The 22,609-nt window shown below is 40.4% G+C and overlaps 1 protein-coding gene and 1 long non-coding RNA gene across 4 annotated transcripts in view; both read right to left on the bottom strand.

Annotated features, from left to right (window-relative positions):
* Positions 1-7,160, bottom strand: part of RCBTB1 (RCC1 and BTB domain containing protein 1) — a 51,643-nt gene extending 44,483 nt beyond the window's left edge. The window contains exon 1 of the mRNA XM_077752648.1: positions 7,060-7,160. The gene's annotated coding sequence lies outside the window, so the exon portion shown is untranslated. The remainder of the gene's footprint in view (positions 1-7,059) is intronic.
* Positions 7,161-10,297: 3,137 nt separating this feature from the next.
* LOC144222091 (uncharacterized) overlaps positions 10,298-22,609 on the bottom strand; it is a 17,503-nt gene continuing 5,191 nt past the window's right edge. Inside the window, exons 4-8 of one of the 3 annotated variants that reach the window (XR_013332294.1) lie at positions 17,162-17,263; positions 16,712-16,835; positions 13,346-15,090; positions 12,247-12,392; positions 10,298-11,033 (exon numbers count right to left, since the gene is read on the bottom strand). This is a non-coding gene — a long non-coding RNA (uncharacterized LOC144222091). Of the gene's footprint in view, positions 11,034-12,246; positions 15,091-16,711; positions 16,836-17,161; positions 17,264-22,609 lie in introns of all 3 variants that reach the window. The other 2 variants (XR_013332293.1, XR_013332292.1) reach the window with 2 other exon arrangements.

The raw sequence follows: 22,609 nt of genomic DNA, 5'->3' as shown, positions 1-22,609 counted from the left end.
ATTACACTTTAGGGGCACCTGAATGGCTCAGTTGGTTGAGCATCCAACTCTTGATTTCAGCTCAGGTCATGATCTAACAGTTCATGGGATCAAGCCCCATGCAAGCTCTGTACTCACACCACAGAGATAGCTTCAGATTCTCTCTCTCTCTGCCCCTCCCCTGCACTCTCTCTCTCTCAAAATAAATAAACTTAAAAAAAAATACACTTTAACTACTGCATCCATTCTGTGGTATAAGTACTGCAAAGAAGCAAAGTTTTGAAGATTTGCTGAGATACTGATGCTCTTAGTGCCCCAGCTGCTAGGACAGCTATCATCCACATCTCTCTTCTGCAAGCTTCCCTTACTACAAGAATGAAAGAGAATGTCCTAAACACCTGACAAAATCCACAAAGAGAGAGGGGCTTTGAGAATGAGGCATTCTCCAAAAGAGTTTATGCCATCCTTCATGAAGATACCTATGAACAGGTGACAAGGACATCCTCCTACCTTCAATTAAAAACAGTCTGCTGCTGGGGTGGCTCATCTGGTTAAGGGTCCAACCCTTGACTTCAGCTCAGGTCATGATCTCAGCGTTTGTGAGATGGAGCCCCACAACAGGCTCTGGGCTGCCACCTTGGGGTTCTCTCTCCCTCTCTCTCTTTGCTCCCCCCTCCTCACGCTCTCTTTCTCTCTCAAAAATAAACTTTAAAAAATAAAACTAAAAACAGATTGCTGTTATAGAATCTCCTAACATAAAAGTGATGAGGCAGAGGGCTCCATCACTTTTGTTCAAATGTGTTACTCACTGGAGAAGACATCTGTCATTTGCCAACTGCCAGGAAGTTACTTTACTTGAAACACAACTTGCAATTATGGCCTCTGGAAGCAATACTTTATCTTCATCATCCAAAAGGCCACGTTCATTTCATTGCACAGAAACTTCAGGCAATTCTAGGACATAGAGAATCTGACAGCTCATTGTTAGTGAAGAAATAATTCAAATGAAGCCACGTGCTCAGGTTAAAAGCAAACAACCCAAGTGGTAAAAGTATTAGCAGGGGAAAAAAAAAAGATATCTGGGGTTGTGAAGCTGACTATAATCTTATAGAAGTATTGCTTCTATGTGATACTTTTATTTTTAAAACAAAAACCTTCCATGATTTAAAATTATTTCTATAGTTTTGTTCTTTGTTGCACCAAACATATAAGGTTTGGTAAAATAAATTACATAAATATAGATGGGCCAAAAGGATAAAAATGGACAGAGCACAGTTATACTTTATTTTCTAACGTGTTCAAAGCTGGAATAGAGGGACCCAAGCTCAAAGCTATTTACAGTATCATGAACCTGTCACGTGGATAGCTCTAATGTGGTTCTATTTACTACTCTCTGCCATATGAACAGTATCAACCATACCTTGCAATGGCCTAATGCCAAATTAAAAATTCCTACAATGGACAGGCAGAACCATACTGTGGCCTTTCAATAAGTTTACTGAATGTCCTCTAAGTAAAAAGGACACAAAGCCAACACCACGACACCCTCCCCTGACCCTGGCAGAACTTAATGGGGTCAAGGCAAATAAACAGATGTTCACCCAGAGTGGCCACTGCTCTCATGGGTAGGTCTCAATGCCATGGAAACACCTGAATTGAGGAAGTGTCAACTACCTGTGAGAAGACAGGCACCCAGAACAGTGAATGTATATGCCAGGTGGAAGAACTAAAAGAAATTTAGCATGGCTGTAGCCAGAAAGCTTAGCCTTTATGAACAACATTTAGTCACTGAAAGACCTTAAGCAGGGAAGTGGTGTGATCAGATGTAGGTCTATTAAAGGTTACTTTGACTGAATGTAGAGACCAGGTGGTGATGAAGAAACTCAGAGGGACCCTAAGGTGGCTGCAGTAAGCCAGGAAAGAAAGAAAAGCAGCCTGTACCAAGGAAATGGAAATGGAGAAACCGGGACAGGAGACAACCTCTAGAGGATTCTGTAACTGACTGAATGGGAGAAGAGGAGCTGAATAAGGGAAAAAGAGAGCCAAGGATTATACCCAGCTGCTCACCTTAAGTAACTGAGTGAACTGCAGCATCACTCACTAGGGCAGAGAACGCAGCAAATTTCAGGGGAAGGTGAGGAATTCTACCCCGGACATTTTAAGTTTAGCTACCTTTGGGATATCAAAGTGGATATGTCCAATAGCTAGATTTACAAATCTGAAGATCAAGAAAGAGATCTGGACTGGAGATTTGGAAATCTGGCATGAGATTTCCCAGGAAAAATAGTGTGGAATAAGAAGAGGATGTTGGACAGAACTTTAAGAAAGTCCAGTGGCAGAGAGACAAAGAACACCCCTGTGGAAGAGACTGTAAAGGAACAGGCAGAGTAGGAAGAAAACCAGAATAGTGTCATGGAAGCCTAGGGGCATGAGCATCACACAAAGGAGGTGTTGTCAAAGTCTAATGCTGCTGAGACCAAACAAGGTAAGGACTAAATGTCCACTGGATTTAGCCAAGAATTATTGATGACCTTCACAAGATGAGTTTCAGTGAAGTTGTGGGTGGATAAGACCAGATTGCAGCAGGTTGAGGAGCATGTGAAAGGTGAAGAGGAGGAAACAATGAATATAAACAACTTGCTCATGAAGTCTGACTGTGAAGGAAAAGAGACATTAGCTAGGAATAAACGTAAAATTGGCTGAAATTGAAAGACATATTTTGGGTGATCTTTTTATTTTAAACATATTAGAGACTTAAAAAGGTTTATTTTTCAACTTTAAGTTATCGCTACACCAATGTGGGGCTCAAACTCACAACACTGAGATCAAGAGTCATATGCTCTNTCAAAAATAAATAAAACATTAAAAAAATTTTAAATATATATATACATTATATAATATATAAAATAAGTATATATTATTTAAATATAGAACATATTTATATAACACATACTATATATGTATATAATATATATATATAAGGTCTAAAATCTAAAACAGGCATTAGAGGGGAAGAGTACTGACCAGAGAAACCAATAAAGGGGCTAAGACAGAGCCCAGTGGAAGCTGGAAACCCGAAGTCTGAACCCCGAAGTACCCCCTGATCTCTAAGTTTTTCTTCTCCAGTGAAGTGGTTTTTTTCTTAAACTGATCTAACCAGAATTGAAATGGGCAGTTGCTCATTTAAACACAATGAGAGAAGTGCTTCTGGACAATACATCATCTGTTTGTTGAAAGTCCAGTTATATCCACATTTGAAATGACAGTTTGCGTAAGATTCACTCTCCTTCACCCTTGACAACAAAACACCTCTTATATATGAGTTCACTGCAGATCTTTTATGTGTACTGTAAGTACTTACAACTACAATCATGGTACTAAATTCATCAAATGACAAACTGCAAGAAAACACCACACATCCATCATCTCAATAATAGAGAATTCCTTTAAAACATGTTAACTTAAGAATGCTAATAACCAGGGGCACCTGGGTGGCTCAGCCAGTCAAGTATCTGACTTCCACTCAGGTCTCCATCTCAGGGTTCGGGAGTTTGAGCCCCACATTGGGGTCACTGCTATCAGCACAAAGCCCGCTTCAGATCCTCTGTACTCCTTCTCTATCTACCCCTCCCCTGCTAGCACTCTCTCTCTCAAAAATAATAAACATTAAAAAAATGATAATAACCAATTACATAAAATGATCCTGACTTACCCAGTTACCTTGCAGAGTACAAGATACAGCCACATATTCATTTAAACTAATTCAGTAAGTATATCCTTAATGTAAATATGAAGTTAAAAACTTAATAATTTAGAGATTTATCACTAAGGCATGCTACTCCATATGTTGACCACAATTTTGTCCTCAGGGATCACATTCTGGGACTGAGTTATAAAAAACAAGGGTTTTTGCCACAGGTGTTATGTTGCTGTTTCAATCATCTTGTGCTGAGTAACATACCATCCCAAGACTCAGTGGCTTAAAGTGAGCAACTTGGTACTTCTTTCAGTTCTGTGTTTTGAATAACTCAGTTGAGGTTGCTCATGAGGTCACAGGCACTGGGAGCTTAACTAAGGCTGACAGAGGCCCCACTCACATATCTGAGCCACTGTGGATGGCCTCCTCTTCTCCTAGGTTCAAATGGAGCAGATATAGACTCCATCTCTTAATGCGAAGTGCAGCAGTCAAGCCTAGGGATGGGAGGAACTACCAATAATGGCTGGAAACACTTTACCACAGCTGTAAACAATATTACTAGATGTTTCCACTACACTATTGGAGTTCATGGCTGAAGCACTAGAAGGGGGGACAGACTATCTCCAAAACTAAAACATTTTCATAAGTATCAAAAAGAACATCTCCAAAAACATACTCTTTTGCCCCCATGGAATGCTAATCTCAGGAAAGCCATGGAATCTTCTTTTCTGGGGTTTTGGGGAAGAGAGACACCATGTTTCAGGAACACTCTGAGATAATGAAATTCATTATCTCCAGAAGTTCTTTCATGCCTTACAATTTATTAGGTATGCATGGGTATGACCTCATTTATTAAAATCTAATACTTAAGGGGCGCCTGGGTGGCTTAGTCGGTTAAGCGTCCGACTTTCGCTTGGGTCATGATCTCGCGGTTCGTGGGTTCGAGCCCTGCGTCGGGCTCTGTGCTGACTGCCAGCTCAGAGCCTGGAGCCTGTTTCAGTCTGTGACTCCCTCTCTCTCTGACCCTCCCCTGCTCACGCTGTCTCTCTCTCTCCTAGAAATAAATAAAAACATTAAAAAAATAAATAAAATAAAATAAAATCTAATACTTAAAAAAATCCCTAGCTATTTGAACTTTTGCTATCAAAATCTATCTAAACTCAAAATCAAATAGATTTGGCTAAGTCCTCCAAACACTGAAACGTTTGATAGTGGCTCTCCTCGACTCAGGTATGAACTAGATTCAGATATCACAGTATCCCTTACAACCTGAAATCTCACTATCTGAACATAGCAACCCAGTAAATTCATATGTAAAAAGGATGTATGCTCCAAAATATTAACTGTTATCTTTAGATGATATAATTATAGGATGTACATTCTTCTTTTTGCTTTAGTTTCTGAATTTTCTTTGCTTCAAGATTTTTTTTAAAAGTCTATATTGTGGACTTAATGTATTTGGAAATATTTTTTAAGTTTTAAAATGTTATGGGTCAAATACATAATTGATTTACATAACCAACATGATTAACTGACCTTTTCTATGACCTATATTCTGGTTAAACTCAAACATTCTTCATATACCTCCTGTGCATTTCTCAACATGTATATAATATGTGACATTTTTAGATTTTTCTTAAACCACAGAATATTTTTAAAATGTGTCATAAGGACCTGCCTGGGCTCTAGACTGCATGAGGGCCCAAACCTTGTTTTCCATGTTTGACTTACTGTTTAATACAGTACACAGAGAAAGAAAATAATAATAATTATTATTATTATCTTTGACTTCCCTTCAGTTTCATCTTCCCCACTCTAACTTTCAGAGAGAGGAGGACATGGTCTCAGACTTCCCAGCTTGAGCTGAATTAAAAAAAAATTTTTTTAAACNGAGAGAGAGAGAGAGAGAGAGAGAGAGAGAGAGAGAACCCAAAGCAAGCTACAGGCTCTGAGCTGTCAGCACAGGGCCAGACAGCAGGCTGGAACCCACTAACTGTGATATCACGACTTGAGCTAAAGTCGAATGCCTAACCGACTGAGCCACCTGATGCCCTCAGCTGCTGATTATTAAGATGAAACCAAGCTCTTGCTGGAACACATAAGCAATCTTTATTTTAAAAGCTTTTAAAGATTTTTTTTAAGCTGCAAACTTGATAGGTTTTTAAAGCTATTTGCTTTCTGAAGTTCCCAGAACTTCACCATTTGGATAACACACATAAAAATCACTGCAGAAGAAACCTCCTTACTGATTAATACCCTTCTTCTTCTTCTAGAATGAAAAAATAGGACCTGTCTAGAAGTAGTTAATAGACGGTCTCCACACAATGGATTAAAAAATTTCCATCCGACGGATTAAGTTCTATATTAATAGAATGGAAATACACAGTTACCTACTCAACCCTGAAAGCACTTCAAAGCGGTGAAATTCACCCAGTGCTCACTTCAAATGGTTATTTCTTAAGTTTAAAGCACATCAGAAACCTCCCTCACGGTTAGCTCATTTTTTCATTTTTTTTTTGCATGATGTATACTTTGGTGTTTTGATGTTACTATCCCACAATGCACAACCGTATCAGAAACTCGCAGGTTTTGCCTCCAGGAACTATAATCCCCTCCCCCCAAAGGCAATAGGCCAAAGTCAAATAAGACTCTGAATCTTTCTTTTTAAGCAACATTACAATATTGTTTTAAAAACTGTAATTCCCAGCTGCAAAGAGGGCGTCGGAACGTCTCGCAGGCAAACATTCACAAAAAGCCCTAACGGGAGAGGAACAGAGCAGATGGTCATCTCACATAAAACAGAGCAGGTAGTATCCCCGAGGCAGGACAAGAGAAATCTTTCACTCAGCTCGCCGCACTCCTGGATAAAGGTCCCTGAGCGAATGCCCTTTTGTGGATGCCGTGTTGTGGGGGAAAGGGAAACGGTGCAGAATACGGTTTGTGACACCACCGCCCTCCGGAGAAGGAGGAGATGCTAAGATCTTGGGAAAGGCCGAGAGAGGATGGGGAGGAGAGTCGGAGGGGAGGTCTCTTCTCAGCAAAACAGCGCCCAGGGCGGTAACAGGCTGCAGCTGTGAGCAAAGCCGCGTCCTAGCCGCTCAAAAAAGAGAGGGAGCAGGGAAAACTTTCCCTAGCCTCCTGCACCCTCTGCCTCCTGGAGGAAACGCCAGCAGAGCTGTAACTGTGCCGCGCCGGCCGCGCCGACACTCGCCCGGTCGCGGCGCCCCGCGGACCCGGGGCCGGGAGGCCCAGGCCCGCGGCCGGAGGGAGGGAGGGAGGGGGCAGGAGAACGGGGGCTCAGCGACCCGGGGGGAAAGCGAGCAAGGAGAAGGGCAGGGCCGGAAGCGCCGCCCGCGAGCGCGGGCCCGCGCCCCACCGGCTACCTGGGAAGCCAGCTGCTGCCTCGCGCCGTCCAGCCGGGCCCTGCCGCAGGGACCTCAGAGGCTCCGCGGCCGGGAGAACCGCCAACCAGCAGCGGTGCGGACGGCCGGCGAAGGGGAGGAGCGGAGGGAGGGGGTGGGGGAGGAGGGCGCCAGGGGCCGGGCCGCCGGGTCACGTGGCCGGGCAGCCTCACGTGACGCCGACGCTGGGCGCGCTGGGCGCGCTGGGCTGACCCGCCAGCCTGGCGTTGGTATTGTTGGGGTCTATGCCGGAGGGCCTGGGGCTTCTCTGGAAGCGGATTGGCCATCCGAGTCCTGCCCCCAGGCTCTGCGGAGAGTCGTGGTGGAGCGTGGCGACTGCCGCGACTCGCAGGCTTTTGTTTCAGGGAGCCCGGGGGCTTGGCCGTGGGGACCGCTAGCCAGCCACCCTGAGGGACCTAGGAGGGAAAAGCGACGCGAAACTCCCTTTTCCTGTCCCGTAGCGCGTCCTGCCTCCTCTAGGCACTACCCCGGTGGTGCTCCCCGGGACAAAGGTCGGAGGAGTTACTCCTGATACTCCAGAGACGCCCTCCCCGCCCCTGCGCACTGACCTACCGGTCGAAGAGCACCTGCGCAGGGCAACTGGACCACGATCAGAAGGAAGAAGTGAGGCGCGGGGCCTAGATGATGAAAGGAAGGCAGATGAAGCAGGCTGTCAGGATTGGGGAGGACCTAAGACAGCAAATGACACAACCCTTTTCTTATTATAAATGAGTAAACTGAGGCCGGGAGAGCTTCATGCTGCTCTAGCCTGTCATCTATTGAGACCACAATCCTCTTCGTAAAGTATTGCAGAGCCCTTTGAAAACTCCAGTTCGCTCCACAGGATAAAGTCCAAACGTCTTGGCATAACTTTCTAAGCAATCTTGTTCAAACTTACCTTTTCCACTTGAGCTTTCCTGAATAAACAGAAAAAGATTTTCTAAGTATCCCCCAAACAATTCAGTTAATCTACTAGAAGAAGGCTGCTTTTCCACATCTTCCAGCACTTCCTCAACAGTATTCTAGGGTCTGGCTAGAGATTTCCTGTTTTCCTTGACTACTCAGCTTTCTTTGGATTACTTGTTCCCTAAGTTGTTTTTCTCGCCTTTGCATTCGTTCATTATCTTGCCTCTATCTGAAATGCCCTGAATCACTACCTTCTTTCCCACTTACAGAAAACCAGAGTCAGACAGTACTTAAAGCATTAAACCAGATTTTATTCACAAACTATTGCAACAGTGCAATTAAGCCTAGTTCTAGACTGAGGCCTCTCTTCTATTGCAATAGTTCCTGAATAAAATCTGCTTTTACTGCTTTAACTACTGTGGGGCTCTGGTTATCTTTAACAACACCCCCAAGGTACAATCTCCTACTCATATCTTTTAGAATCCAGGTCAAATACCACCCACTCTTGTCTTCCTTCTCTGCATCCTCCTCCCTGATTCAACAGCTCCAGCATCAGACCGTGTCTGATGTAACTTCTTTCCTAATTTCCTGGCAACCACATATTCTGATAAATAAATCTCAGACTTCCCAGAAATGTACTGTACATTTCCTGTAAGAGGTAAATTGTCCATCACTATCTTCTCTAGATTGTGAAGTCTTTGAAATGAGACAGCTGGGCTTACTACAGTGCCCTCAATATCCACTGAATGGAGGTCTATGTGGTTGACCCTCAGTATCCACTAAGTGAACTGGCTCAACCAAAATTGTAGCAGCTCACTGAATTTACTAAAAATTCTTTGAGCCTACTCTGTTTTTTTAAAAAAAAAAAAAGTCAATTTCTTTAGGTTATGATCTAACCAAAAGGGTTTCCGGAAAACATTTGTTTGAGAAAAAAAAATGTTTTGGGTTTTGAGTCCTCAACTATTTCCTGAGCACTCACTGCTTATCATGTGCCAGATGTCATACTTGGAACATCTTGGAGGATAAACATTTGATAAGACATGGTTGCTGATCTCAAGGAATATGTAGCTTGTTTCATTATTCCAGCACGGGGTGAAAAGTATCATGATACAGGGTGCCAAGTGAGCACAAAGCAAGGACCGCAATTGGAAGGTTAGGAAAAAACTTCCGGAGAAAGTGAATCTGGAGGACAAGTAATATATGGAAGGGAGGGAAAGACCTTCCAGGAGATAGAATCATTTCCAAATAACACTATATGGTTGGACTTGGTGACCTCATTTACCTCTGGGACAAAGGAAACCTAATTAGGTTAACAATGATGTACTTGCATGACTGACACATGTGTTAGTATTATTCACTGGATTGAGTAACCTTCCCTCAGACAAAACACAGGCTCTTCACCTAACACTGGCCTGTGGACTAGTGCTAGGTGATCTTTTAACTTTTTTTTTCCAGTTTCAAAAGTTCTCTATAATTTTTATCTAAAAATAGCAAAATGACTTATTCCAAACAAGATTATTTTAGAGCACTCTAAACTTTTTCTCCTGGGCAAAATAACTCAATTTACAAGTGCTACTGTAAGGTAGAAACGGGGCTCTACCTCTAGGACTGAGTGAGGACTCCTCTTCATGTTCATGCTAACACATGACTATGCGGGTAAAAAGTATCTGTCAAGAACATGGGACACAGGAGAACAGTTCTAATCACTCTTGCGGGCTTCAGAATTTCATTTTAAAAGGAATCTCTTGGTAAATGGAAAATTAGGAGAACACTATCTTTTGTTTGCTCCCTTTTCCTCCACTGTGCTCATCTGTGAGCTGTAATTTGGCCAGGTGTGGGTCAGCCAATTCAGTGCCACTTCCTTCGGCTGGGCTAGCTAATGCCTGATGGAGTCCACCTCTTACATAATATTCTTTGCCAAGAAAATCTTCCAAAGGCCCCTTAGGCAGACATTTGCTTTCCACAGGCCACTGGAATGTTCTTGATATTGGATGAGCAAAATTAAGAGATTTCAGTTACTTCCTCAGAGACTTGAATATTAGTTCTTCTGAGAGAATAAAAACAGCTAGGAGCACCCAGATTGTATCCACCTTTTCTTTTCTTGTAGCCGGTCAAGATGGAGAGAAATAATCTGGAGAACCACCAACTCTTGTAATGGAAACATTTAGATCACTCTATAAGATTGCTTACCTATTTAATGTAATACAAAGTCTTAATACACAGATATCTTTTCTGATACCTGCAAAAACAATATAATCATTTTTGAGAACTGAGGATTGCATAAGTGTCTTAGGATTTTACAAATGTAATAAAATACAGAATCTACCTAGAGAGAGATTCCACCTTGATTTTCAGTTAGATAACCAAGCAGGTAAACATAATCAATCAAAATGAGTTTTACAACCTCAATCATTATTGAGCCAACTACTTTGGGATAATTTCTGTTCTTATAGCTGGGATAAATAAACATAGCATAAACAGGGAGGAGGGAAGATTGAGAGAAGTAGCAATTGAGAATGGGAAAATAATTTTTGTTCTAATTTCTTTTTCCCATCACCCCCAAGAACACATAATTAAGCTAACAAGTATCTTGGTCCTGGCTAAATGAAGGAAAGTAGTAAAGTACTGTGCTGATTGATTTCTTCCCCTGCATTCAGGCAGATGCTATGCTGAACAGATGGCATCAAGAGATAAGCCCATTCTGCCCCTAGACCAGCATGAGACCATTCCAAGCACAGCACCTCTCGTGAGTGCTATGTCACTCCTACATAAGATCACCTTCCGCATAAAAGTAATACACTTTTATTGTTAGCAATGGTAACACCACCAGGAGCAACATGGTTCATTTAGGAAGCCACCGGCTTCTGACAGGAGTTATGAGGTCTTTTGTCTTCCAGGGAGCTAGAATTTTGGATGCAATTCACTGTGAAGCAGAATTGATCCTCTGGATATTAGAATGTATCCTGGTGACTTCTTGGAATGACACCACAGTGCTGAGGGGGGATAGTAAAAATATTCTCATCGGTTTGGAATATTGAAGATGATGTTACCTGGAATAAACAAAATGACACTATGAGGGAACAGACAAATCCAGAATGGGGTATAAGAACGCTCCTAGTCTTGGTCTCTTCAAAAAGTTAAGTCTATGGGGGGAAAAAGGGAGACTGTTCCCAGTTTAAAATATATTAAAGAAAAATGATGTTCAAATGTAATATATGAACCTTGGGTGGAATCGTAGTTGAAAAATTTTTTAAAGCTATAAAAGATATTTCATGGAGAAGCATATATGCTTTTTTTTTTTCTGTTGTTTTTCAGACATGATCATAGTAGTATTGAGAATGTCCTTATTGTTAGGAGATACATACCAGGGTATTTAAGGACAAAGTGTTATGAGGCTCAGCAAAAACAAAACAAAACAAAAACAAATTAAAAAACCCAATACTATACACATACTTATCCATGAAAAAAGAGCAAATATGACAAAATGTTATATCTAAGAAATGTTTTTTGTACTCTCCTTTATTTTATATTTTTTTTATTTTTATTTATTTTAGAGAGAAAAAGGGGAGGGCATGGCAGGGGAGAGGCAGAGGGAGAGAGGGAGAATCTTAAGCAGGCTCCATGCAGATAACGGGCTTGATCCCACAACTCTGGGATCATGACATGAGTCAAAATCAAGAGCAGGATGCTCAACCAACTAAGCCACCCAGGTGTCCTTTTTGCATTCTCCTTTAAATTTTGAAGTTCTCATAGTAAAATGTTGGAGAGTGGAGTGAGATGTGACCTTTATACTCCGAACTAAGAAAGCAGGACATTTCAGTAATTTATTTATTCAAAAAGATCTTTTGAATTTCTACTATGCGCTAAACACTAATTAAACTTGGGTATATAATGGTGAAAAAAAAAAAATAATGGTCTCAGGGTGCCTGAGTGGCTGTCGGTTAAGCATCTGACTCATCTCAACTCAGGTCTTGATCTCAGGGTCATGAGTTCAAGCCTTGCACTGAGCTCCATGTTGGGAGTGAAGTGTACTTAAAAAAAAAATAGTAATGGTCTCTTTCGTGAAGTCTGTGTTATACCAACCTATGTCTCCTTTAAGACTGAACAACTTTCTTAGCTTCTGGGAAGGCTGTGCACTGACAAACCTCTTTAGTCATTTTCTTAACTAAAGAATGCTACCTTACCCAAGGTCATGCCACTTCTAGGAGCAGCCTGCAACAAATGACTGGTCAATGAGGGATTGTTAAGATCTGACTCTCTCACCTCAACAAGGGAAGATTCCAAAGAATCATCCCAGCTTCGAACTTCCCACAGGGTTGGCTGAGGCCTGGCTGTGAAGTACTGAAGCCCATTTTCTCTTTCTGCCCAGTCTTGCTTCCGTCCCTTTCCTCCACAGGTTCTGAGAGCACCTACCATTGAAGAGGCATTAAACACCCAAGTAGAATGACTTAACCAGTTGGCACCAGCCAGCTTTTCCATCAGCCACCCCAGTACTGGCACAATAGATTCATGAATAGAGAAGACATGGTAACAAGGAGGAAGGCTATTCTTGGGCCCACCAGCATGAACTCCCACTCACTAAGGTTAATCCCAAAGCCAAGTGATCAACCTGCCAGTAACAGGAACTATTGCTGAGACTCATTACTGCACTATGTCTTGAAGATACCAAACAGCCACTTGGTGAAAAGGCGACCATATCGGACTCCTTCTCCCTGGATGAAGTAGTCATTCACTTTAACATGAATAGACACATATTCTATAGATTTGTCTTTCCTGTCTGCTGAGTCTCAGCCAACATGACTATCCAAGGGATTATACTGTATTTGATCCACCTTTATGGCATCGCACATATTGCTGCATCTGACCAAGGAACCCACTACATAGCAAAGTAAATGTAGCAGTGGGCATATGACCATAGACACCATTGGACCTATCACATGGCATACCACCAGAAAGCTTGGTTAAACTACCATCTTGGAGATGATACCCTGTGAGGATAAAGTGCTACCTTCCAGAAACAGTCATGTTCTATATCAATCACCATTATATGATGCTGTATCCCCCCTAGGAGAATAACTGGGAGTGGAATCAAAGGTATGGAAGCAGGAGCATCCCTATGTACCATCAATCCGAGTGACCCACTTGAGGAATTTATGCTTTTCATCCTCACAAGTGTAACCACAGGTTTAAAGGTCTTAGTTCCCAAAGGCAAAACATTTCTACCAGAGAGCACAACAAGAGTCTTCAATGAACTTTAAACTATATCACCACCCAGTACTTTGAGCCCTTCATGCCAAAGACCAGCAGGCAAGAAAAAGATCTTCATTTTCACCAGGTAATCAACCAGGACATCTTTTAGTACTTGTGCAATTTTGATGGCAAATGGACAGGTGTAGCAGGTGCAGCCTGAGAAGGACATGATAAACAGGAACTGGAACTCATCAGTTTTAAGAATCTGTCACTCCACTAGGCAAGTCACCTAAGCCTTCAGCACTGTTGATCAAGAGTGAAGAGCATCTAGAATGGACCACAGAAGAGAGGGTGAGTATTGGTTGCAGCCTAATACCAGCTGCAATAACAGGGGGTGGTTCCCCTTACCAACCTTCGTTTTATAGGTTTTCCCCACAGAACAAGTCTGCCAGAATTCTGCAGAAGCTACTTCCAGAACTCATGTAAGGAAAATAGATCTGCACAAGCCATGGACCATTTATTTGGGTTCTATGCTGCCTAATCCAGAACAAAGCTGTCAGCCCTCTTAAGGAAGCACTTTGGCTGAAGAGAATTTTACTTTACCCAAAGTCAGGCCTCTTTTTGGGCAGCCAGCATCCACTGCCTGATTGCTGCCCCATCCTACTTTCTTTTGTTCAACAGGGGTTGAGTAGAGTACTCCCAAGTAACTTACTATGTGCTAATCTCCATCTCAGAATTGACTCATATGTGACAGTCTCTCTTGTGTAGATGACAGTATGGGGAAAAAATAGGTGACTACATTTGTTATTTGTACTCTGAAGGAAGTAAACAAAATGCAGTGAAAGCAAATAACAGGGAAGCTGTACTTGGAGAGGAGGTGGCAGTTAAGCCAGGAGCGATACAACAGACTGACGTCAACCATGCGAGGAGCAGGTAGGAAAGTGTGTTTCAGAAAGAGAAACATCTTAGATGAAGGCTCTTCCCAAAGAGCTTGGCACACTGAAGTACCACTTAGAGCTTTGCAGCCTTTTAAAGGATTTTATTTCAAATGCAATAGGAAGTCTTTAAAGGATTTTTTAGGGGATAGTATAATGCTGTGGCTTACATTAAAATAAAATTCTCTCTAATACAGTGTAGAGAACAGATTGGATGGGAGGAAGCCATTAAGGAGGCTATCGCAATGTCAAGAAGCGTAACCCAAAGTTTGCCCTTTTCCTCCAAACAACGTTCCAGGGGCAAAGGACCCTAGCATTCCCTGCCCAAACAGATCCAACCCACTTTCAGGACCTTCATGAGCTTCTTCCCTGTATCCAACTCCCAAGAACAGACTGCACACCCTTTGGGCCGCGGGGTGTCTGGGAAGTGGCTGTTTGTAGGGCTTGGAAGTGGAGTGTCCACAAGTATGTGTGTGAAGCCCCTTGAAGTGTGGGATGAAGCCCAGACTGGAAAACATGGAGGGTGAGCTGTGAGGCAGGAACCAAGATGGTGATCTCTCCCTACCATCTCAAGGATTCTAAGAGTCCTAAATTCAAGGCTTGGTCATCCAGGTCCTTAAAAAGGTATCTTTATCAAGATAAGAGGATAGAATATATTTCATTTAATAAGTTGATAGCTTGTTTTTGAACTTAAAAATTTTAAGACATATTGTATGGGGACTTTCATTTGTAATTTTTACCTGGTTTCTAGGAATGTTTAGAATGAGTGCAAAAGTCACACTACCTACAAAGAATGATATATGGACAAAGCTGGCTTCTTCTTACAAGCAGTAGGTGCTGGAGGATAATGGAACGATATCCTCAAAACAGTGGGGGGAAATATCCATTAATCTGAAATTCTCCATCCAGTTAAACTAGCATTCAAAGGTGAGGATAAAGGCATTTTCAAACGAAGACTAAGAGAATTTCCCACTCACAGATCCTGGAAGAAGGTGGAAAAACAAACCCAGAAGAAAAGATCAGAATGCGAGAATCAATGATGAGCAAAGATATTAATAGAACATTGGTAAACCTAAGTAAACACTGACTACAGAAAATTGCCAATTTTTAGAAGTTAAAACAGGATGAAACTAGCAATCACATTGAAAATGAAAGTCAAGATTCAGAGTTAAAACATTCTACAGTCCTTATGATGTTGTATGTACATTGTGAAACGCTTTTAACCTATAACTTTTAATATTTTTAAGGTAAACATCTTAAACAAATATGCAAAACAGAAATTTAAAAAGTGAATAGTCAGGATGAAGGACAAAAAAAGCAAAATAAGCTTAATTGGTAATACATATAAAATTGTCCTCATTTCAATATAGAAAATTAGGCATTAATTTGTTCTTTGTAAATTTCCACTAATCCAAACCACTGACCATAAAATACGTATCACCTCTGCTTCAATTGTTCCCCAACTATAAATTATTATTTATCTATGAAGAAAATTTTATGAAAGCTGTTGTTCTTTATTCTTATAAAACTCCATGAAAGAGAGATGTTAAGATATTAGGAGAAATCTCATAAACTTGGGGCTTTCAAACCAATGAGTCAGTTATCAATAACTGTTTGCACAGACTCTACTATTTTCTGCGGGCAGTGTGAAATCAAAAAAGCAGAGTCCCTGTCATCAAATAGCTTGCAATCTGATTAGGGGGAAACAAGGTATATAAATTCATCTGAAAACAAGCTCTAGCACAGAACACAGCAATTAGTAAGAGCCTTGGATTGTGTAAATGTTTCAGTTCAGCCCAGGTGGGATCCCTTCTAACCAGGATGTCCTGGAAGGCTTTGACCCAATACATGAAATTTGATCTCAGCTTTAAGAGTAGAATTTCCTTAGAGAAAACTGAGAATAGGCATTAATTAAAGCACTCAAGGGACACCTGGCTGGCTCAGTTGGTATAGCATGTGACTTGATCTCAGGGTTATTGAGTTTGAGCCCAATGTTGGGTGTAGAGATGACTTAAAAATAAAATCTTAAAAATAAAAATAAATAAATAAAAGCACTAAAATATCAAAAAGTTTTGGAGTCAAGCCATTTTTAAGAAAAAAGGGTAAACATTATGTGAAATACTGAGAGAGACTGAATCACAACATTAATGTCATCACAAGGAAGAAAAACTTTAAATATTATTTCAAAGATAGTACCAACTTGAATTTTAATTTGATTTTCTTTCCATTATATTCTGTTAAGTTTTTTTTAAAGTAGGAAATATAAATACAAACTATTAGTAGTGACTTTCTGCATATTACATACAAGAAGAACTTAGATTTTTACTACTTCCATATATAACTTTATTTCCTAAATCTTCTCTAGTTAAAAAAAAGCTAGATCTTACAGACTGCAGAAGGAATCTCCATATTAGTGCTGTGTTTGAAGCTGAGAGTTTTAGGCTTTTGGTTTTGATTTAGAGTCATGATACTGATAACATCTAACATTTATTAAGCACGTATTATGTTAAGTGCCCTGCATACTATTTTAGTTAATACTAGCTGCCATAGTGGATAAGCCCCAGCATCTCCATGGCTTAACAAAATAGAAGTTTATTTCTCACTCAGAAAATCCAGAAGGACAGTTCCTAACGGACACAAAGCTCTCCTCCAAGATGTGATTCAGGGACCAAGTTTCCTACTGTTTTGTGATTCCAGTATCTTTAACACATGGCTTCCATGAGAAACCTGCAGAAGGGAAAAGAATAAGGAAGATCATAATGGGAGATTTTTGTGAGCTGAGCCTACAAATAGGCTCATGATTCTCTTCTCACATTCCATTCATTGGCTAGAATTCAGTCAAATGGCCACAGATAACTGCAAGTGAGGATGGGAAATGTGGTTTAGCTGTTTGCCCTGGAAGAAAAAGAAATGGTTTGGTGAACAGTGTGCCAGTCTCTTCCACACATACATTTTTTTCCATTTAATCCTAACAACCCCATGAGATATGTACTGTAATTTGTAACCCTTTACAGACAAGGAAACTGAAAATTTTTATAGGCTAAGTTGCTTACCTAATAAGTAATCCAAAACCATCATGGCAGTAATGATGAAAGTGAGATCTAGAGGGAGAATGTCCTATTGAAGGTCAGATCACTGCTGCTCAGATACATCCACTGTAAAGAACATTTAAAAAAAATTTTTTTTTTAATTTTTGAGAGAGAGAGCGAGCACAAGTGCAAGCGGGAGAGGAGCAAAGAGAAGAAGGGCAGAGGATCCCAAGAGCACTCGGCGCTGACAGCAGCAAGCCAAGCCTGAGGAAGGGTTCAAACCTGAACACTGTGAGATCATTATCTGAGCAGAATGAGCCGAAGCTGGAGGCTCAACCCACTGAGCCACCCAGTGACCTACATAAGGCAGCCCCTAAAACATTTTAATATGTATATATAATCTTGACAAACTAAGAACGTGTGGCATCCTTTCTAAAAGTTAACTTCCTTAAGTAAGATAGTGAAATCTAAGCGCTAAGATTGGTTTCGTATAAGTTTGTTTCCATCCATGCCCCGCCCCCTTCTACCTTCGATTTTTTTTTTTTTTTTTTTTTTTTTTTTTTTTNTTCTCCTCTTGTTTTTTTTTTTTTTTTTTTTTTTTTTTTTTTTTTGGCCCTGAAGAGGGAGCACAACGCAGAGTAACCCTGCCACCATGTGGTCAGGCCCAAACCTAGAGTCTGTTAAATGTCTCCTTCCCTTTTATTTCTTTTATTTTGTTTGCTTCTACTTTATTTACTAACCAACCTAGATTTGATGCTGCCTCATAAGAAATTCACACCTAATTCAAATTATATAGGTTTTTTTATTTCAAGATATATTTCTTCATCCAATTCTAAAATTATTGCATTATTTCCAAACCTGCTACAAGAATGGCCAACTTTTAAAATGTGGCCCAGCCACATTAACAAAAGGGTCACTTCAGTGCTTCACAAACAAGGAAACAAACTCAGCAATTAGTAGGATTTAGCTCAAACCACCCAGAAGTTAATCAGTGAGCCATATGAGAAAACAAATTTCCCAATCATGCAAACGCCATATATATTGGCTGTTCAAATATGAATATAACAGCCATATGAAGGAGAGTCAGAATTTGTATAAAGTTCAACATTTCCTAGAGTTTTAACAATACATAAGCTTAATATAACATGCCAGGCAGATATTTCCCAGCCCTCTTCCTGCATTTGGCAAAACAGGAATAACCTCAAAAGTGGTTTAAAAGGCAATAGATCCAGCAGGTGGCTAAATGGAAATCTTCTAACACTTGTTACAAATGATTGCGGACAGGTCATATGCTGATGCAGTTTTGAAATGCCACTCCTTGGGGCGCCTGGGTGGCTCAGTCGGCTAAGCGTCCAACTTTGGCTCAGGTCATGATCACATGGTTCGTGGGTTCGAGACCCGCATCAGGCTCTGTGTTGACAACTAGCTCAGAGCCTGGAGCCTGCTTCTGATTCTGTGTCTCCCTCTCTCTCTACCCTCCCCTGCTCATGCTGCCTCTCTCTCTCTCTCTCTCTCAGAAATAAATACATTTTAAAAAAATAAAATAAAATGCTGCTCCTTTTCTTTGGTCCTATTATTATTTCTCTTCCTACCGCAGCAAACTCTGAAATATTCATTTCACATATAAGTGGGTAGAGCAATTAAAAGGAAGAGCTTTTTAACATTTGAGAATACATTAAAAAACGCTTAGCACCCTTTTCTCTCTCTTTTTGGTGGGGGGGAATGGAAGGTTCATGAAGATAAGCTCACACATTGGTGTGTAAATGTATTATTCCCACCTAATGGGTTAACTGAGATGGGAACATTAACCCTGTGACTCTGCCAGTATCTCTTTTGGGAAAAAACGGGGGTTCCAGTGGAAATCCAAGCTCCTTTACACTCCAGATTTCTCCTCACCTATTCACTTCCCCCAACCTCCACATCTTTCCCAAGCATGGGTGCATATATACCAAGCTCAGGAATACCATTTGGGCTATATATTTTTTTAGAGGACATAAGTATATAAATAATCCTATATTGTGTAAATATCCATTCCTTGAAGGAGTTCTCTGCCTTCCCTCTAGAGCAGCCATTAATCCCCTTCCTATCACTACCTGTGCAGCTAGGTAAAATTGGCCCAGGGAAGGCTGTTACCACTCCCTATTCCAGAAAGTTCTCCTTCAAATGGTCTAAATCAGCTTAGAGATTGGGGCATATATTCTGGTTCTTGTCCATTTTCCTCTTTGGTCTAAATGCTCCTAATCAGTACTTTCTTATAACTGAAGTGGTAAGTGTAGGAACAAGGCCACTTAATTTTGCTTAAAGAGCTCACCATGTGGTCTAATTTAATCTAGCTCAGCAGGATTCTATAGTGGGATTTGAAGCTTTAGAGAAATTAAATGTGTTACTTAGTTCACCATTGTCTACATTCCCTATTCATGCTCCTTTGTGTGAAAAATGAATGTATAGTTTCTATAAGAAAATTTTCATTTTAGAAAATCATTCTTTTTCTGTGAATCTCTTTGAGGTATGTGCTGGATATTGCCAAATACTATCAGTCAAATTACAATTTAGGAAGAAAACTGTCCCACTTACATTGTAAAATATTCCAAAGATTTAATTCCCAAGGTTTAGAATCTAAATAATATTTGGTATTGTGTAGTAAATTTCATCTGTGTAAGCCAGATTTCACAAATCTGGCAATATAAATTTACCCTTAAAAACTATTCTCCATATTACTCAGTCAAAAGAAAATGAGATCTTGCCGTTTAAGACAGCATGGATGGATCTAGAGAATATTTGGCTAAGTGAAATAAGTCAGACAGAGAAAAAGAAATACCATATGATTTCACTCATATGTAGAATCTAAAATAAACCAAAACAATGAACAATTAAAAAACAAACAGACTCTTAAATACAGAGAACAAACTGGTAGGTAGTTGCCAGAGTGGAGATGGGTGAAGGGATGGGTAAAATAAAGAGGACTAAGAGGTACAAACTTCCAGTTGTAAAATAAATAAGCCATGGAGATGAAAAGTACAACATATGATCAATAATATCATAATAATGTTGGGGCGCCTGGGTGGCTCAGTCGGTTAAGCATCCGACTTCAGCTCAGGTCATGATCTCACAGTTCGTGGGTTCGAGCCCCATGTCGGGCTCTGTGCTGACAGCTCAGCCTGGAGCCTGTTTTGCATTCTGTGTCTCCCTCTCTCTCTGGCCCTCCCCTGCTCACACTGTCTCTCTCTCTCTCTCTCAGAAAAAAAACATTAAAAATTTTTTAAAATAATAATATCATAATAATGTTGTATGGTGACAGATAGTGACTATACTAATAATGGTGAACGATGAGTAATGTACAGTACTGTCAAATCACTAAGTTGTATACCTGAAACCAATATAACATTGTATGTCAATTATACTTAAAAAAAAAACACCAAACCTATTTTCCATGAATTATACTACTTGTCTATGAGAAAAACAAATGACAACTGCTGTTTCTATCTCTACATAACCTAATCTGAAAGGTCCTCAAATTTAGAAAAGATATTTGTCCAAAATCTGGAGAAATATTACACTACAAAAACATTAGCAGCATTACCACTTAAGACAGCATGGGTTTTTCTTTTTTAATAGCCACATATTCTTTGGTACTCCTCCAACTGAGAGACAGAGTCTATGTATCCTCCCCTGGATTCCAAATGGGCTTATCATTTGCTTGTAGCTAATCAAATGCAGCAGAAATAGCCCTTTGTGACTTCTGAGCCTGGTCAGAAAAGCTGATACAACTTCCCACTGGTTGACTGTGGCACTTTTAGAGCCAATACAGTAACAGAATGTGATATAGACGGTAAAAGCATCCAAACCCACACCTACATCTCAATATATAAATTAGTGTACAATAAAGGTATTTCAAGTTAGCCCAGAAAAAAGATGGCTTTTTCAATAATTAGTATGTATTCAGTTCATCTGTTATTGGTTCTTTTGGCATAAGACTCAGAGCCTGGAGCTTGTTTCTGATTCTGTGTCTCTCTCTGCCCCTTCCCTGCTTATGCTCTGTCTCTCTCTCTCTCAAGAATAAACAAACATTAAAAAAAAAAAGACTATCCATAATATTTTCCTTGTCAGTTTTATTTGTCTAAAATTGATAGTGAAGTACCTTTTTTATCCTTCATGATTTTCTTTTCTTCTTAATCAACCTTATCAGTTTATTGATCTTATTAATCTTTTCAAAGAACCAACTTTTTTTAATAAATTTTTTTAAATATTTTATTTATTTCTAGGAGAGAGAGAGAGAGAGACAGCGTGAGCAGGGGAAGGTCAGAGAGAGAGGGAGTGACAGACTCTGAAACAGGCTCCAGGCTCTGAGCTGGCAGTCAGCACAGAGCCCGACGCGGGGCTCGAACCCACGAACTGTGAGATCATGACCTAAGCGAAAAGTCAGACGCTTAACCGGCTAAGCCACCCAGGCGCCCCTCAAAGAACCAACTTTTGACTGTGTTCATTTTCTCTTTTTTTCTATTTAGTTGATTTTCATTCTTGTTTTGATTATTTTTTATTTCTTCTGCTTATTTTGTATTTAGTTTGCTTTTTTTCTGTCACTTAATTGATTTTACATCTTTCTTCTTTTATAATATAAGCATTTAAGTGTATAAATTCTCCCAGGCTTTTGCTATAACTCACAAATTTTAACATGTTGTATTTTCCTTTTAATTCAGTTCAAAATATTTTCTTTTTTTAAAATTTTTTAATGGTTATATATTTTTTAGGGAGATAGACAGAGTGTGAGCTGTGGAGGGACAGAGAGAAAGGGAGACAAAGAATCACAGAATCTGAAGCAGGCTCAAGGCTCTGAGCTGTCAGCACAGAGCCGGACGCAGGGCTCGAACTCATGAGTGGTAAGATCATGACCTGAGCCGAAGTCGGACGCTCAACCAACTGAGCAATCCAGATACCCCTCAAAATATTTTCTTATTTCCATTGCAATTTCTTCTTTGACTTTTGGGCTATTTAGAAATAGGTTAATTTCCCCCAAATTGGGGCATTTTACAGATATTTTTCCAGTATTTATTGCTACCTTAATTCCACTGTGGTGACACACAGGAATATATTCAGTGTGATTTCAATTCTTTTATAATTATTGAGACTTGTAGCCCACCATATGATCTATGTTGGTGAATGTTCTATGCTCCTTCATCTGTCCACAGTGTAATCATTGCACACATTAACGATCTTCTATCCCAAGGAGGCAAATAGGAGCCAGGAGAAGCAGGCTGGTGAGCTCCATGCTGGGAAACAGACTACGTAATACCCTGAAGAAGGCAGACTTCACTAACTCAGAAAATAGAACATGAACCCTCTGGCTGTTACGACACATCCTCCACTTGAGGGTCCCCTATCATTATTCTACTTGGTTCCATGGAACCTCAGAAACATGCTTTAAACTAAGCATTCTGTTTTAAAAATTCAGAGAACAAAAAAGAATCCTTGGGG

This window comes from Crocuta crocuta, unplaced genomic scaffold (genome assembly GCF_008692635.1).
Source record: "Crocuta crocuta isolate KB4526 unplaced genomic scaffold, BGI_CrCroc_1.0 scaffold190, whole genome shotgun sequence".
Taxonomy (NCBI): domain Eukaryota; kingdom Metazoa; phylum Chordata; class Mammalia; order Carnivora; family Hyaenidae; genus Crocuta; species Crocuta crocuta.
Note: the sequence above shows the minus strand (reverse complement) of the source record. Positions and strands in the feature narration are given on the sequence as shown.